The sequence below is a fragment of the Zingiber officinale genome, chromosome 3A, assembly GCF_018446385.1.
Source record: "Zingiber officinale cultivar Zhangliang chromosome 3A, Zo_v1.1, whole genome shotgun sequence".
Classification (NCBI taxonomy): Eukaryota; Viridiplantae; Streptophyta; class Magnoliopsida; order Zingiberales; family Zingiberaceae; genus Zingiber; species Zingiber officinale.
In genome coordinates this window covers 9,828,632-9,847,607 of record NC_055990.1, presented here as the reverse complement: position 1 = coordinate 9,847,607, position 18,976 = coordinate 9,828,632, and positions in this window count along the sequence as shown.

The window sequence follows — 18,976 nt, the reverse complement described above, 5'->3', positions numbered from 1 at the left end:
CATCAAAATCATAACATCAAATCCAGTGGAACCATAATGTCAAGCCACACATGTTTAGGTATCACAAGTCATAAAATACCAATGCATAGTTCTTTAAAGAAACTTTAAGCAGGTTCTTATTTATTTGGTTGCCTAGCCACTCACTTCATTGCCCCTCCTGCTGCTCCTCTAACTCATCCAGCTTTTTCCTTTATCTGTGGTACAAGGAAAGTAAGCTATGAGCACTCATGGCTCAGTAAGTTCCTTTCCTACTCACTAAAATCAACAATCAGCACATAATCAAGAATGCATCAACAAGTCATAATCTCAACTAATCATGGCATAACATAGCATTCTATTCAAGCATATCATGCATCATAATATAATCACAACTAGTCATAGCATATCAAGCATCACCATGGCCGAAACATATACATAGTGCATTGCATAAAACATAGCTAGACATGGCATAACAAACAAGTACCATGGTATATCAAAGCATGGTCGAAACATGTATATCAAAGCATCATACTATGGCCGAAACATGTACATCAAGGCATCATCACATCCATGGCCGAAATATATATATCAAGCATCAACAAATCCATGGCCGAAACATGTCTATAAGGTATAGCATGAACATAACATAATCATACCTTATCATGGCATATCATAATCAAGAGCATAACATGAAACATAGCATAATCATAAGGTGTATGCAATATGATTTTGGAAAACATGTATCCGAAAAACATGTGTATGTCTCATGATCTTTAAAACCATTTTCTTTTACATATATATACTTGAAAATAATCTCAACATAAGGGGGATCCCGGCTATGTACCACTTACATATTGCACGCAACCTTGTAGGTCCAAGGTAGCAAGTCTTGAACCCTACGAGGCAAACATACTAGGCCCTTAGTCCTAGGGGCACTTAGGAGCCCATCCCTAACGAGGTCCTTAGTCCCTGGGGCGCTTATGGAGCCCACCCTTGGTACAAGCCACTCACATATAAAGTAAAGTACATGTCATACATATCATGTATCATAAAAGCATTCATCACTTAGGCACACATCATATCATAAAAGTATGCATCACTTAGGCATACATCATGTCATAAAAGTATGCATCACTTAGGCATACATCATATCATAAAGGTATGCATCACTTAGGCATACATCATGTCATAAAGGTATGCATCACTTAGGCATACATCATATCATAAAGGTATGCATCACTTAGGCATACATCATGTCATAACAATATGCATCACTTAGGCATAGATCATAAAACATGCATATCTTAAGCATAAAGCATATCATCAAGCATGCATGATTTAACCACATAGCATATCATGAAAGTATGCATATTTTAAGCACTAAACATAGCATCAAAGCATGCATAATTTAACCACATACCATAACATAAGCATGCATATTTTAAGCACAAAGCATATCATATCATAAAAGCATGCATATCATATCATAAGTCATAAATCACAAGCATACATATTAAGCATAAGGGTGTATCTTGTGATTATCCTATCATAGGAAACATGGTATCATATTTATCTTGGTTTTAAGCTTCCTAAACCCTTGTGGCCGAAACCCTTTAGAGCTCAATTTAGGTTAAACACAACATCCAAGCATGTGGCACCTAAATTATCATCATAACATTTTCATAGGAAGCATTATAAACATGATTAACATAGTTTCTAAGTTCCTCAAGTCCCTAATTTCATATGGCCGAAACCTTAAGGTGTGAAACAAGGTTCCATATGACATAAAAGCATGGACAACTTTAAATCATATTTATAACATTTTTACCAAAGAACAAGGTAAACACATTTGACACATTTGAATTAGTTCCTAAGTTCTTTAAGCCCTTAACATATGTCATGGCCGAAATTTAACAAGTTCTCATTAGGGCTACAAACAAGCATACAAGCATGTGAACTTGGACTAACATTATGTATAAATTCATACAAGGCATCATCCAATAGTTATGGCCGAAACATACCCTAGCATCATTTTAGGTCATAAAACAACATATAGCAATTGAACCTTGGCTTTCTACTTATCATATTTCATGTAGAGTGACATGAGCATATTTAATTTAAGTCCTAGGATTTCTAGGGCATCTAAACCTTCATGGCCGAGACTCACAATGGTCCATTTGGATCATGGAAAAATTATACAAGTATGTGACAAAATCAATACATTATCCTATTTCCATAAGAAGTACTTTTAACACATTTGGTTTCATTTCTAAGGCCTCTAGGTCTTTTAAACCCTACTTGGCTGAAACTCACAGAATATAAACTTTCTTCAAATAGCCTAAAAGCATGAGAATTTATACAAGTTTCATAGCATGTATAAAGACAAGTATAATGAGTATACATATGAATTGTGTCTTAGGCTTTCTAGGTTTCTTTTTCTCTTTTTCTTTTATTTTTTTCTCATGGCCGAAACCTACCATTCTTTTGCTAGGTTTTTAAGTGGCATAAAGCATGAAAAACCTAAGTAAGTTTCATGGCAAAAGTTACTAAGAAACATATATACAAATTGGTTCATGAATAAGCTAGGACCCCTTGTGGTCATACATGTTATATGTCATGCCACTAATTTTTTCCACACCCTAATTAAGCATGAGGGCATTGAACAACTTTCATATCTAAATAGCACAGAGGTCTTGAGCATATTAAAATTTTGTTTAAGCTTTTCTAAGCTATCCATCTCATCATGGCCGAAAAACCCTAAGAAGGAGTTCATGAAATTCTAGCAATATTCAAGCATACAAATCCTTTAAGATCTTTGTATTCTATCACATGAGCATGGTTATTTAAATTTAAAGGTCTTCCTAAACCTAAACCCTTTCTTGGCCGAAACATATGAGTGGTTTTCTTTTAGTTTCAAATATCTTCTAAGGAAGAAAAACTAATACATAATCCTTAATATTTCATAGGGAGAACCTTGTACTAGTTGGGTAAAACAATAAATTTCCCTAGTCTCTTAAGAATATTTTTTTGGCTGAAATTCTAGGGTTCAGTACTCCTCTGATCAAGCATCATATAGGTATAAAAGCATGAAGAAGAACCCCTCTACATAGCATAGAAAAATCTATCATGTAGTGAAGACTAGTTTAAACACCATTAGATTTTGAAAGCTCTTCTTGGCCGAATTTTCTCAAACTTGTTTCTAGGTTTTAAAATCCTCATAAAATCCGAAAAGCACATAAAAGCCTTGTACCACAGGTGAGGGGAAGCTTACATCCTTTTTCACTTGTGGATCTAAGGTATGGTGAAGAAGAAGTAGCCTCTTCTTCTAGTTCCTTTCCCTTGATTCCTTTGCTAAGTCCTCCTTGTATCTTAGGCTTTCTTAGGGAAAAATTTGGCTTTGGGGCTGAAGATGGAGGAGAGGGGACTGTGGTGTTCTCGGTGAGGGAGAGGATGAATGAGAGAAAATGAGAGAAAAATAGTTTTCTCTTTTCTTGCTCCCTTTTATGTTAAGGGGGAAGAGGTAGCAAACTTAGTTTTTGCTTTCCTTCTCCCTTAGCCTTTTTTTTTCTATTTTATTTTTATTTTTATTTATTTATTTATCCTCATCATTCATGGTGAAATAAGGGGGAATGAATCCCATTAATTAGCCTCTTTTATTTTCAGCAAGAGAAGAGAGAAAGTGGGAGAGGAAGGGAGGAAGGCAAGTTGCCTTTCTCTTGCTCTTTACTTGTTTCCTTTTGGCTAGCTTTTACTCTTACCTTTATCATGAGTTTCCCTCCTTTGCTATCAATATCTTCTCTCTATCCCAATTGGTTTCTACTAATTAATTCTATGAAATATAATATAAGAGGTTCAAGGTTCAATCCTTGACCTCTCCCTATTTTTATTTCTTTTTATTTCCTTTTTGGTTCAACTTACTTCATATTATTTTTCTAAGGCAAAATCCCACATTCATATATTTATCTTACAAGCTTAGTGGGTATTACAAATGTAACGGTCAGCCTCGTAGCCTAGTCAGTAGGAGGTGGGTCGTTACAGAGTGGTATCAGAGCAGTTTCCATACTTCCTACACACACATCAGCATTGAACCTGCAGCTTCCAAGTAAGAATACCTCTTCTCCTATGTATGTTTCCCTTTTGTTTTCATGTTTATAGATAACTAAAGCATGTTTATGTATGATGACCTCTAACATGATTATGGTAGCTAGATGAACATGATAGTAGTAGTTATATAAACATGATTAGATCAGTTATGTATGTCCTCTATTCCTTTAGAAATGGCAAGAGGACGCCCAGCTAAGAGGGCACCAGCTACTGAGCCCCAGCACGAGGCAGGTAGTTCAGTGCCTCCTCTAGACCTTACAGCATTAGTGGCTCAGTTACAGCAACAGGAGATAGCCACCTTAAAGGCTAATCAGCAGAATACTCCCACAGTCACCCCGGAACCAAACCTAGCAACACCAGTAGTCTTAGAGGTTCCATCAGTCCAGCCTACAGCACCAGTAGTCCCAGCACCAAGGGCAAGGAGAGAAGCCTATCTGATCTAGTGGCAGAGAGTCAAGCCAGAGAATTTCTCAGGCACTAGTGAACCATGGGATGCTCAGGCCTGGTGCTTCTGGACTGGCCAGAACACGAGAAGGTGAAGTGCGCCTCCTTCTGCTTAGTAGGAGATGCACGCATGTGGTGGGAGAGAATCAAAGTGAAGCGCCTAGTAAACCAGATGACATGGGCTGACTTCGAGAAAGAATTCTTTGAGGAGTTCTTTCACATGAGGGTCACGAATCGCCACTACGACGTGTTCACTGAGTTTCGCCAAAGCAACCTTTTAGTGGAGGAAGCCGTGAAGAAATTCAATAGATTGGCTCGTCTATGCCCTGAACTAGTCAGCATAGAAAAAGAACGAGTCCGGTTGATGCTCAAGATGCTGAGGTCGGAAATAGCAATGAACGTGGTTGGCGGCATTCATAGGCCGCAAACCACTGTTGAATTAGTTAGTAGTGCTCTGACCACCGAACACTACCAGAACAGCATCAAACAGCAAAAGCAAGTCTTCTCTGAGTCTAAAGGCCAAGGAGGCCCAGGTACTCAGAAACACCAGGGCCACAGCTCCCACGGCTCTAACTGGAAAGGGAACTCCAGCAACAAACACAAACTAGGGAGTTACCCAAAAGGAGGACCAGCTAGTAAACATCCCAGTCATCCAAAGTGTACTACTTGTGGGAAATTCCATCCTGGAGTTTGTCGTAAGGGCACCCGAGGATGATTTGAATGCGGATAGGAAGGGCACATGGCTAAGTAGTGTCCGAACAAGGCTAGCTTTCCTCCACCACAGCCGATTCAGTATGGAGGCCAGCCAGCACAGTTACATCATATGCAGGCCGCTCTAGATGGTCCACACATCAGCCAGGGCAGATTAGAAGCCCCTTCAGCTATGACCAATGCGAGGATCTACTCACTGACCAGAGAAGACATAGCGAATGCCTCGACAGTTGTTACAGGTCAGATCAGTATTTTACAGCAAAGTACAACTGTCTTATTTGATACTGGAGCAACCCATTCTTATATATCCAGGGCATTCGCCGAAAAGCTAGCAATCTCTTCAGAGGTAATTAGTGGTCAATTTTTGACAACCTTACCCTCAGGAGAAATTATGGCATCCACGCACTGGCTCAGGGCAGTGCCAGTCATTATAGCAGACAGAGAACTCTTTTGTGATCTGATAGTGCTAAATATGACTGACTACGATGTCATCATCGGAATGGACTTCTTAGTCAAATACGATTCCTCCATCAAGTGCCGTAAGCAGAAAGTCATATTCCAACCCGAAACAGAAGCACAGTTCGAGTTCATCGGGGAACCCAAGAGAAAGACCAATAAGTTTCTCTCAGCTATGAAAGCACAGAGATTAATGGATTCAGGATGTACGGGATTCTTAGCGCATGTAGTCAGTACCAGCCAGGATAAGGACCAGCAACTAGCAGAGGTCCGAGTCGTATGTGACTACCCAGCAGTCTTCCCTGAAGAATTACCAGGACTAGCACCAGACAGGGAGATTGAATTTGAGATAGAACTCGTTCCCGGCACGAATCCCATCTCCAAAGCTCCGTACCACATGGCTCCAGCAGAACTGATGGAACTTCATGAGCAATTACAGGAGCTATTTGACAAAGGCTTCATACGCCCTAGTCACTCACCATGGGGAGCGCCTGTATTGTTCGTGAAGAAGAAGGACGGGAGCATGCCCCTGTGTAGACTACCGGGCACTGAACCAAGTCACAATCAAGAACAGGTATCCTCTTCCCAGAATAGATGACTTGTTTGATCAATTGAAGGGAGCAGCAGTGTTCTCTAAGATAGATCTCAGATCAGGTTACCATCAGGTGAAAGTCAAAGAAGGGGATATACCTAAGACAACTTTCAGGACCAGATACGGACACTACGAGTTCGTAGTCATGCCCTTTGGCGTGACGAATGCTCCAGCTACCTTCATAGACCTCATGAACAGGGTATTCAGGGAATACTTAGATAACGAACTTATCGTGTTCATCTATGACATTCTTGTCTATTCAGGAACTCAGGAAGAACACGCAGAGCACTTGAAAATAGTATTACAGACTCTTCAGCAGAACCAGCTGTACGCCAAGTTCACGAAATGTGAATTTTGGTTAGATCAGGTGTCCTTCTTGGGTCACATCATCTCAAAGGATGGTATTATGGTAGACCCTAACAAAATAGAAGTTGTGAGTAACTGGAAAAGACCCAAGAACGCTAGTGAGATCAGAAACTTTCTGGGATTAGCAGGTTACTACAAAAGGTTTGTAGAGGACTTCTCCAGGATAGCCTCCCTACTGACAGCTCTTACCAGAAAGAACAAGAAATTTCAATGGACAGAGGACTGCGAGAACAGTTTCAGCGAGCTAAAAAGGAGATTGACCAGCACACATATTCTGACTTTACCAGAAAATACAGACAACTTTGATATATATAGTGATGCCTCTAAGTTGGGACTAGGAGCGGTACTGATGCAAAACGGCAAGGTAATCGCCTATGCCTCCAGACAACTCAAGGATTATGAGAAGAACTATCCTACTCATGACCTTGAGCTTGTAGCAGTGGTGTTCGCTCTCAAAATTTGGAGACATTACTTGTATGGAGCTCAGTGCAGAGTGTATACAGATCATCAGAGTCTGAAGTACTTCTTCACTCAGAAGGATCTTAATATGCGACAGCGCAGATGGTTAGAGCTGGTCAAGGACTACGATATATATATCCTCTACCACCCAGGAAAAGCAAATAGGGTAGCAGATGCACTTAGCAGGAAGTCCAGTGCTGCCCTATTATCTCTAGCAGCCATGTCACCGCCCCTACAGAAAGAGATCACAGATTTCGGTCTCGAGCTCATAGTCGGACAGCTCTCTACTATGACATTAGAGTCTACCTTGTTTGGTGACATCCAGACAGCTCAGGAGCAGGATCCTTAAATTCAGAAAATCAAGCAAGGGATAGCAGAACCAGAAAGTGGAGAATTTAGAGTGTCCGCCAGCGGGGTGTTGTATTTTAGTGACAGACTTTGCGTTCCAGATCAGGAGGAGCTACAGAGGAAGATTCTAGACGAAGCTCACAAGACTCCCTATGCGATGCATCCGGGCTCCACCAAGATGTACCAAGACCTGAAGAGACGTTTTTGGTGGCCTGGGATGAAGAGAGACATCGCTAGATACGTCAGCACCTGTCTAACCTATCAGAGGGTCAAGGCAGAACATTAGAGACAGGAGGAGTTTTGCAACCTATTCAGATTCCAGAATGGAAGTGGGAAGACATTTCTATGGATTTCATAGTGGGATTTCCCAGAACCACGAATGGTTTTGACACCATCTGGGTAATAGTCGACAGGTTGACTAAATCAGCCCACTTCTTAGCTATCAGGATATCCTACTCCATGGAACAGCTAGCACAGTTGTAACTAAAGGAGATCGTTAGACTATATGGAGTCTCACGAACCATTATCTCAGACAGGGACAGTAGGTTCACATCACACTTCTGGGAGTGTGTACAGTCAGCTTTAGGCACGAAGTTAAAGTTCAGCACAGCTTTCCATCCTCAGACAGATGGACAGACGGAGCGAGTAAATCAGGTACTCGAAGATATGCTCCGAGCATGTGCCCTAGACTTCAAGGGAAGTTGGTGCAAATATCTGAGTTTAGCATATTTTGCATACAACAATAGCTATCAGGCCATTATCGGCATGGCACCTTATGAGGCTCTCTACGGGCGGAGGTGTAGATCTCCAATCTGCTGGTATGAAAGTGGTGAATAGAAAGAACTAGAACTTCAGACAGATCTAGTGGCATATACCACAGCAGCTATACAGCAGATCCGCCAGAGGATAGAGACAGCTCAGAGCTGCTAGAAAAGCTATGCTGATACACGGCGCAGACCTCTAGAATTCTCAGTTGGGGATACAGTGTTCCTCAGAGTGGCTCCCATGAAGGGAGTAATGCGTTTTGGGAAGAAGGGCAAGCTAAGTCCCAGATATGTTGGACCACACCTTATTATCAAAAGAGTTGGCAAGGTAGCATATGAGCTAGAGCTACCTCAGGAAATTTCAGCTGTCCACAAAGTATTTCATGTCTCTATGCTGAAGAAGCATATCCCAGATGCCACCCAGGTGATTGAGCCCCAGCTGGTACAAGTCTGTGAAGATCTCAACTACGACAGTCGGCCTACTCAGATAGTAGATCGAGCAGTTAAGAAATTATGGAATAAGGAAGTACCATTAGTAAAAGTTATTTGGCAAAATCACACAGCAGAAGAGGCAACATGGGAGACAGAAGACAGAATGAGACAGAAGTACCCAGGATTATTTTATGTTCGAGGATGAACTTTTTATAAGGTATGGGTGATTGTAACGCCCGAAAATTCTCAAAACTATTTTAGAAATATTCTATGATTTTTTTGGAATTTTAGGATATTTTTATAGAATTTTTCAGATAGCGGAAGTAGCAAAAACAAATAGAACCGTAAAATAGCCTACGCGGGAATTGAACCCGAGACCTATGGTTTACGGATAATTCTAGTAACCAGTTGAAACCAGCAGGGCCGTGCTGAAAGGAAAGGGAACCAATAAAATTTATATTGGTGTTGGGCGAATTAATTCCTTAATATAAATAGGAAAATTAATAACTGAGGAGATGATTTGATCGTGACTTTTTCTCTCCCTCAAACCCTCACTGCTGCCCCTCTCTTCCCCCTTCTTCTCTTGGCGCCAACCACAAGGAAGCCTAGGGTTCCGCCCCAAGGGTCCCAAGGACACCTTCCGGCGACGACTCCGACACGAGGACGTTCCTCTCCGCGAGAAGAACGCATAGACGTGAGAAGATCTTCGAAAGGATCGTCTCCACCAGAAAACCAGCGATTAGAATCGTAAGAAACTAGCGCATGAGGTAAGAAACCCCTCACCTGCAGTATAAGTAGTTTTTGTATGATTGTATGCTTGTAAATTAGACGCATGTAGTTTTTCGGCACCTAGGGTGTATTTAACCCACTTCGCAGTTTTAGGGACTTAGTGAGCACCTCTAGATGGGCCGGACACGTCCTTCCCCTACAGTTGGAGGATGTAGACGCTGTCGGGTGCCTAGAGGCGGTCTCCCTAATAGAGGGGAGGGTTAGAGCACACCAAGTGTTCGATAAAGTGCTTTGAACAGTAAAATGCAACTTAGGCATTTTAATAGCTCAGCTAAATGCAATAGAAGCATTTAATTAGCACAGTTAGTTTATTAAAGCTTATATGGGACTACGGTCCAATGGTTGGGCTCCCACAGTCGCCTCAAGGTTTAGACAACCTAGCTCTAGGTTCAGATAACCTAGAAATAGCAAGATAAGCAGAAATTAGCTAAATTTAGTATTTTACTTTCTCAGTGGCACTGTACTGGATTAGATATCAATTGGGTTGGACTCCCACAGTCGTCCCTAGATTCAGATAACCTAGTAACCCTACTAAATTCGGGACTTGCAAACCCGGGTCTAGTTAGGGATGCACGCACGGCAAGTACAGTTGTCGTGCCCAAACAGCAGCATGATTATGTATTTTCCCATATTATGTAATTAGTTTTCAAACTTCATAAAATAGCTATGTGAATTCAGTACAGCTTTAGCATCAAATTAGTATTATCTTAACTCAGCTTTTACATTAGTTTAGCTTTTGTTGATACAACATGATAGTGTATGATTAGCTCTTATTGCCATGTTCAGTCATGATTGCCATGTTTGTATGATATATGCCATACCATGCTTTAACATGTTCAGCATAGATTTCAATAGCATGTTTTTAAAAGCATATTGCATCGTATGCATGTTTTTGTGAGGTAGATGGTTTCTTACTAAGCGAAAACTTACAGATACTATTTTCCTTATACTGCAGATAAAGGTAAAGGAAAGATGGACTAGCGGAGGCTGGAGGGCAATGCGATGAAGATATGTGTGGGTGGGAGTTTGGAATAAAGATCTTAGGGATCTAGCAAGTTTTGTTTAAAACATTATAACACTTTAGCATTTTGTTTGTTCCGTACTTTAGTATGTTTAAATGCCATGAACTAGTAAATTAAACACTCTACCATGCTTAGAACATTAAGTATGTGATGTTAGAATGTTTTATAGTCATGTTAGAACTTATGTATGTGAATTTGGCACGAATCAGTGCTGAAATCAGAGTTCCAGTACGAAATCAGAAACCCCAATCGATTGACCGATTGATTGGAGGCTTCTCAATCGATCAGCCAATCGATTGAGAGGTTCGTACGTGAACAGTAAGCTTCTGGATCGATCAGTCGATCAATCCAGACGCATTCTGTGGCGAACAGAGAAGTCTGGAATCGATCACTAGATCGATCCGGATGTCTTCTATCGCGAACAGACGGGTCGGGGATCGATCACTGGATCGATTGAACAGCCTGGATCGATCAGCCGATCGATCCAAAATATTGTCCCGAGCATAGTAGCGTGCTGGATCGATCACTAGATCGATCCAACTCAAGTTCACCATACAGTAGTAGGCTGGATCGATCACTGGATCGATCCAACCATTCCAATCGATCTGTGGATCGATTGGGAGGCCTGTAATGTGCTGGGAAGCCTTTAATTTAGTTCCTTGACCATGGGGGAGGTGAAATATGTTATGAATAGTTAGATCACACCCCTTAGCATGTATAGAATCAAGAAATGTTAGTAGTTTAGCAAAAAATTTAATTAGCACAGCTTCCGCATCTAGATTAATGATGGTCAGGGATTATAGATTAGCACAGCATAATGTAACGGTCGGCCTCGCAGCCTAGTCAGTAGGAGGTGGGTCGTTATAGGAGGACCCAAGATCAAGAGAAAAGTCATGGGGAACCGATCAAGGCTGAGTGAAAAGTCTGAACTAGATTTGGAGGATCTAACTTTGGCAGGTTGTAACACCCATAGAGTACTTAGCGAGATTTTAGATATTTTTATCATGAATAAAAATAGGCTTTATGTGGAAATTTCAAAAATAATAAAATAGAACCAAAAAGAGAGATGACCAAGGCTTGAACCTTGGATCTCTTATTAGATATATGCATGTATTAACCAATAGACCAAGAGAAATTATTGTTACAGAAAGAAGTGACAATATAGTTAAGGGTAGGAAAAGAGCTCCTTTCATTTAGAAGAGAAGTTAGAATTGCCTTCTTCCTCTCAAAAGAAAAGAGGATTCTTGCTTCCTCTTTTCATTAAAAGAGAAGTAAAGGAGAAGTAAAGGTAAAGAGAAGGAAAAACCCATTTTTCCTTCCTCCTCTCATGATGAATAAAAAGGAGAATTAAAGAGGAAAACTTATTTTCTCCTCTTCTTCCTCCCTCCTCTTCCTCACCGTGACCAAGATCTCTCCTCACCTCTCCTTGCCGAAATCCAAAAACAAAGGAAGTTCTCTCCCTAGGAAGGCTCCACAAGCAAGATATTTCCCTTAAGTAAATCAAACAAGGAGGTAAGCATTCCCTCACCTATGGTACAAGTCGCTTACGGTATTTTTGAAAGATTTGAACTCTTGAAAATAAAAATAAAAAGAGAAGGAACCATACTCATGAATCTTAGTTGGTTAATGATATGAATTTAGTTAGAAAAGAATTTATGTGTATGATGTTTTAAGCTTGATCTTCTTATGAATATGTTTATTGACTTTTTTTTAAGGTTCGCCCATGATGAAATTGTAGGGTTTATGAAGCTTAAAACTAAATTTAACATGCTCATGGATTTATTTATGATGTATTATGAAAATAGCTAGAGATTCATGTTTATATGTTGCTTAGAAGCTTAACTCATGCTTGAGTAGGTTTCGGCCATGATAACTTTATTGGGTTCATGAGGCTTAAAACCTAATCTAACTTGCTCATAGATTTATTTATGATGTGTTATGAAATTGCTAGAGATTCATGTTCATATGTTATCTAGAATTTATATTCTTGCTTGAAGGAAGTTTCGGCCATGATAAAAATATAGGGTTCATGAGGCTTAAAACCTAATCTAACTTGCTCATAGATTTATTTATGATGTGTTATGAAATTGCTAGAGATTCATGTTCATATGTTATCTTGAATTTATATTCTTGCTTGAAGGAAGTTTCGGCCATGATAAAAATATAGGGTTCATGAGGCTTAAAACCTAATCTAACTTGATCATAGATTTAATTATGATGTGTTATGAAATTTGTTAGAGATTCATGTTCATATGTTGTTTAGAAGCTATGTTTTTGCTTGAGGAAGTTTCGGCCATGATGGAAATATTAGGGTTCATGAAACTCAAAACCTAATTTAGTATGATCATAGACCTCCATGTGATATGTTATGAAATTAACTAAGAAGAGTTATGTTTACATGTTGTTCATAGGTTTATTCCTTAGTTATGAAGTTTCGGCCATGATAAAGATTTTAGGGTTCATGAAGCTCAAAACCTAAGTTAGTATGCTCATAGGTTTCTTGATGATATGTTATAAAATGGGATAGAAACTTGTACTTATATGTTGCTTAGAAGTTCATTTCCTACATGATGGAGTTTCGGCCATGATGAATCCTTAGGGTTCATGAAGCTCCAAACCTAATTTTGCTTATAGACTTCTTTATGATATATGATGGAATTATCTAGGTGTTCATGTTACATGTTGTTTAGAAATGTATATCCTTGGCTTATGAAGTTTCGGCCATGATAAAGATTTTAGGGTTTCATAAAGCTCAAAACCTAATCTAGCATGCTCATAGACTTCTTTATGATATGTTAGCAATTTGGCTAAGTATTTATGTTCATGTGTTGCTTAGAAGTTTACTTCTTGTTATATGATGTTTCATCTATGATAAGATGTTAGGGTTCATAAAACTCAAAACCTAATTTAGTATGTCCATAGACTTCTTATAATATGTTATGAGATTTGCTAAGTATTCATGTTGTATGTGGCTTAGGAGAATTCTTTTGTTATGAACTTTCGGCCATGACTATAACTTAGAATTCAAGAAAGTTTTAATCTTAAACTTAGCAAGACATGAATTTGTTTATGATATGTTTTATGTTTAAGTGTGCATGCTTTATGATAAGATCGGTAACATGTTGATTATGTATGTTATGAATTATGCATGAGATGATCCTTATGATGATTATGTACTCAAGTATGTATGATTTCAACATGTTGCATGCTCATCCATGTAAGCTTATGAACCAAGCATGATAATGGTTTTATATGATGGCCATGTGCCAAGAATGCATGCCTTATGATATGATAAGAAATGGCAAGGAGTTGCTTCCCTTAAGTTGGGATTAAGAGCACTCTTTATGTTAAGACAAGAGCATGACATTTATAATGATATGATATGATACTTATGATGATATGATATGACAATTATGATGATATGATATGCATGACATGTACTTTACTTTGTATGGCTTGTACCAAGGGTGGGCTCCATAAGCGCCCCTAGACTGACAGACTATGAACGGGTCTAGTAAAAAGGGATGGGCTTCTTACTACGCCCCTAGACCGACAGACTATGAACGGGTCTAGATCCCTAGTAGGTTCGCGGCTAGCTACCCTGTCCTAGGGATTGCGCGCATTTATGTATTTATGTGGTACAAGCCGGGCCCTCATGATGATGATATTATGTTCAAGTATTAAAAGATATGTATAAAGACATCTTGCACTCGACATGACATATGTTTTAAAAGGACATGCTGCATCATGCACCCATTCATATATGATATGCTTCCTTCTATGTTCCATGAAATCTGATGATATGATATGCTTCTCATGTTTCACCTCATATGATTCCTTGTTTATGATATGTTAGAAACATGATTCATAAAGATATGTTATAATAAGAAACTATGCTCACAGGTTGATGATTATGTTCTTTATTGAGGATATGCTTGTATGATTATGCTTGAGATACGGATTTTGTGAGTAGGAAATAATCTTACTGAGCTCGTGTGCTCATAGCTTACTTCCTTGTACCACAGATAAGGGTAAGGGATGGATGATCTAAGGGAGCTGCAGGAGAGGCAAGGAAGTGTGTGTGGCAGTGGCTCGGCTGAGACAAATAAGACCTGTTATAATGTTTTGTTATGTTTGAAATGAACCATTGTATTTATGTTACATTCCAGTATAACTCTATGATATTTCCGCTGCTTTATGTTATAAGAAAGAAATTTTGAATGTGTATGTATCCTGGAATAGGTAAGTAAGTAAGTAGCCCCGTCCCTTTGAGTAGCAGGGAGGGGCGGGCGTTACAGTTTGGTATCAGAGCCAGGTTAGCCTTCCCACTGCACACACATCGAGTCTCTTTCTGCCGCTCCAAGTAAGAAAATTTTTATGCTTAGTATATTTTTATGATGCTTATGCTCAGTTATTTATTTATTTCTTTTATGCTTATGCTGAGTTATTTATTTATTTTATTCATAATGTTTATGCTCAGTTTATTTATTTATTTCTCTTAAGATGCTTATGTTCAGTTTATTTATTTATTTCTTGATGATGCTTATGCTCAGTTTATTTAGTTATTTCTTTTATGCTTATGCACAGTTATTTATTTATTTTATTCGTAATATTATGCTCATTTTATTTATTATTTTATTTATGGTACGCTAATAGTATGCATGCTTACTTTATTCTTTTAAGTCACAGTTTTAGTTTAGGTTTCATGATGGTAGGTTAGGGATGATAACACAACAAACTCACAACCAATTAGAAATGACATTAACCTTTCGTTAGTCCGGTTAGGAATGATAATAACTTACGCTAGTTATGTTGTCATTAATGAAGATATGGATGACTAGAAGACGTAATACCAGAGCAGAGGAAACAACACCCCCACCTGATTTGATGCATGTAGTTACCGAGCTCCAACGTCAAGTTACGAAACAACAGCAAATGATCACTGCTCTGCTGAATCAACAGGGGAATCCTGTTACCCCGCCAGGACACCAGAACGTAATACCTACGGCTGTTCCAGTACCACCGGCACCTGCACCACCGATAGGCCCAGCTGTAGTGGTTCGTCAGGAGCCATATCTGATTCAGTGGCAGAGGCTGAAGCCAGAAGTTTTCTCTGGAAACTGTGAACCATGGGACGCACAAGCCTGGTTCAAGACTGTGGAGAGCATAGTGGAGTTACTGGATTGGCCTAAACACGAGAAAGTCAAATGTGCATCATTCTGCCTTACTGGAGAAGCCAGGATGTGGTGGGACAGAGTGAAGGCAAAAAGGCAAGTAAATCAGATGACGTGGACAGACTACGAGACAAAATTTTTCGAAGAATTCTTCCATACGCGAGTCACAAATAAACACTATGATGAATTCACCGAGTTCCGGCAAGGTGATCTATCAGTCAATGAAGCTGTTAAGAAATTCAACCGCCTAGCACGCCTGTGCCCTGAGTTGGTCAACACAGAGAGAGAAAGGGTCAGACTTATGCTGAAGATGCTCAGACCTGAGATAGCCCTGAACATGGCCGGCAGAGTTAATAGACCGCAGACCGCCGAAGAATTAATCAGCAGCACCCTACTCATGGAACACTATCAGAAGGCAATGAATGAGGGCAAGAATCAGACTCAGTCAAGGGGATAGAAATCACAAAGTAACCGAACCAGCTGGAAATGAAATCACAATGGCAAGAGGAAGCAATGGGGTGATTCCAAGAGTGGTCCAGCCACCAAGAAACTCATGTTCCCTCAATGTACTACTTGCGGAAAGAAGCACCCGGGGGTATGCCGTATAGGTAAAAACAGATGCTACAACTATGGGATGGAAGGACATATGGCGCGGAACTGCCCTACTCAGATCCAGACACCTATTCCTCCGCAAGTTCAGAACAAGGGTATGCTCCCACAGCTACACATGATGCAAGCTGCAATAGAAGGCCCGCAGATAAGCCAAGGGAGACTGGAAGCTCCGCCAGTAGCGACGTATGCCAGAATTTTCTCCATCACCAAGGAGGATGCGGCCAATGCATCTACAGTTGTTACAGGTCAGCTGCCTAATTTTAGTCAGTATACTAAAGTTTTATCTAATACTGAAGGTGAATCGATAGTCAAAATTTTTGAGAAGCCGAGAAACATTACGCGACACTGGGTCGAAAACATGTCCGGACAACTCTCCACCTTGACCTTAGCACCGACATTGTTCGACAATATATTAGAGAAGCAAACTAATGACCAAAGTCTCCAATGGATTAAGCAAGAAACCTTAGAGGGAAAGAATGACGGGTTTCGTATCGCGGATAGTGGAATATTATATCTCAGGGACCGATTATGCATTCCTGAGGATCCAGAGCTACGAAAGAAAATACTGGAAGAAGCCCATGCAACACCTTATGTGATGCATCCGGGTTCCACTAAGAAGTACCAAGATCTGAAAAAGAAATTCTGGTGGTCCGGTATGAAAAGAGATGTGGCTTAGTATGTCAGTACCTGTTTGACCTGCCAGCAGGTTAAAGCAGAACACCAGAGACCTGGAGGATTACTACAGCCAATCCGAATTCCAGAATGGAAATGGGAAGATATATCAATGGATTTCATCTCGGGTTTACCCAAGACAACAAATGGTTACGACGCTATATGGGTAATCGTGGACAGATTGACAAAATCTAGCCACTTTCTGGCAATTAAGATGACCTATTCTGTTGAGCAATTAGCCCAATTATATGTTAAGGAAATTGTCCGATTACATGGGATTCCTAAGACCATTATTTCTGATCGAGATGGTCGGTTCGTTTCACATTTCTAGGAATGTGTTCAAAAAGCCCTTGGCACCAAACTATTTTTGTAACGACTGTTGGGATCTTAGATGGCTAGAGGGGGGGTGAATAGCCCCTTCAAAAACTTAAAGAAAACTTCTACACAGATAATTGTTAGCACAGCGGAATTAGACAACTAAAGGAAAGAAAAACACAAGCAAACTAACACTAGGATTTACGAGGTTCGGGGATAACTTGCCCCTACTCCTCGGCGTGTCCGTAAGGTGGACGACTCCTTGATCTTCGGTAGATCGCACCCCGGATAACTTCCGGCTACAAATCCTCCTTCTCGGTGGAGTAACCTCCCCACAACGTCTCAAGAAATATCTAAGTTAAAGCACGAGACTTACAGAAGCTCGGTGGCAAAGGAGAATAAAAATGCTTACAACCACGCGAGGATCAGTAGCAGAACAGAGATCGCAGTTCACCCGAGAGCTCAAGAACTTCACACAACAACCTTCTTAGCAAGGAGCTCACAGCTTCACTAACTTGCTTTCTCAAAGGATTGATTGCAAAGAAACAGAGAATCGGTGCCTTTTCTGAACCTCTCTTCTTTCTTCTTATGTCTCTCTGCTTCACTGGCTCGAATCACCGCTGCCTGCAGAATCACTGCTGCCAACAAGGCGTAGCCAATCACCTCTCCTCCTCATCTGGTTCTCTGAACCCATGCCAATGGAAATCTCTGGCATCTCTGGATACGAACCAATAAGTAAAGGTCAAACTGAGCGCAGCCCAATCGCAATCAGAAACCCAGTGAACGTTGATGCCTCAAATGCATCTGTTGCAGCAAATCACAGTGTAAAGAGCACTTGTCTTCTTCTCTTAATGAAGCTTAATTTGAATTCAACCATGAGAGTGTGACCTGCAACCTGCAAGCTAAAAAGACTCACAACAGATGGTTAAAAACAGACGGGTGAAAACAAATACGGCAATCATAAAAAGTGCATACAAAACAAACAATACCGTGGGTCGGTCTGCAAACTGATCCACGCTTTCTGGATCATCGCTGATCGGTCTGGAGACCGATCAGGAACTAATCTGATCGGTCCCGGACCGATCGGTGTTCATATACGCGCGCTTCGATCGGTCTGCGGACCGATCGAGCACTAATCAGATCGGTCCGAGACCGATCGGATGTCGCTCTTCCGGCGCTTACGGCCTCGATCGGTCTCGGGCCGATCGGTAAAATCCTGATGAGCTGCGATCGATTTCGATCGGTGCCGATCGATGTCGTTCGATAGCCAGCGATCGATTCTGATCGGTCGGTAGACCGATCGGTGAGCCTCCGTGCTTCGGCTGCGGTCTATACGCATCTCGATCGGTCGAGCCCTCTGACCTAGTCCGGAGAAACGAGCTCCTAGCCCTCTCCGACTTCATCCGGTCCGAAAGCGAGCCCTCTCTGACTCCGCATGCCAAGTTTCCTTCTTGGACTTTTCAACACCAGATGTCCGATCACCCTTGATCCATCTGGATTTTCCCTTGCCCGGCTTCACTCACCAGGACTTGCACCTAGCTTCACTCACTAGGGTTTTCACCTGGCTTCAGTCACCAGGACTTTCCAACTGCCCAACATCCCAGTTAGGACTTTCTCAATCAGGTCAACCTAGTCAACCTAGATTAGTAATTAATCTGAGTTAAATATCTGATACAAACTTAAATTAGTGTCAACAGCAAAACAACATCCAGGTCAGACTGTATCAACAATCTCCCC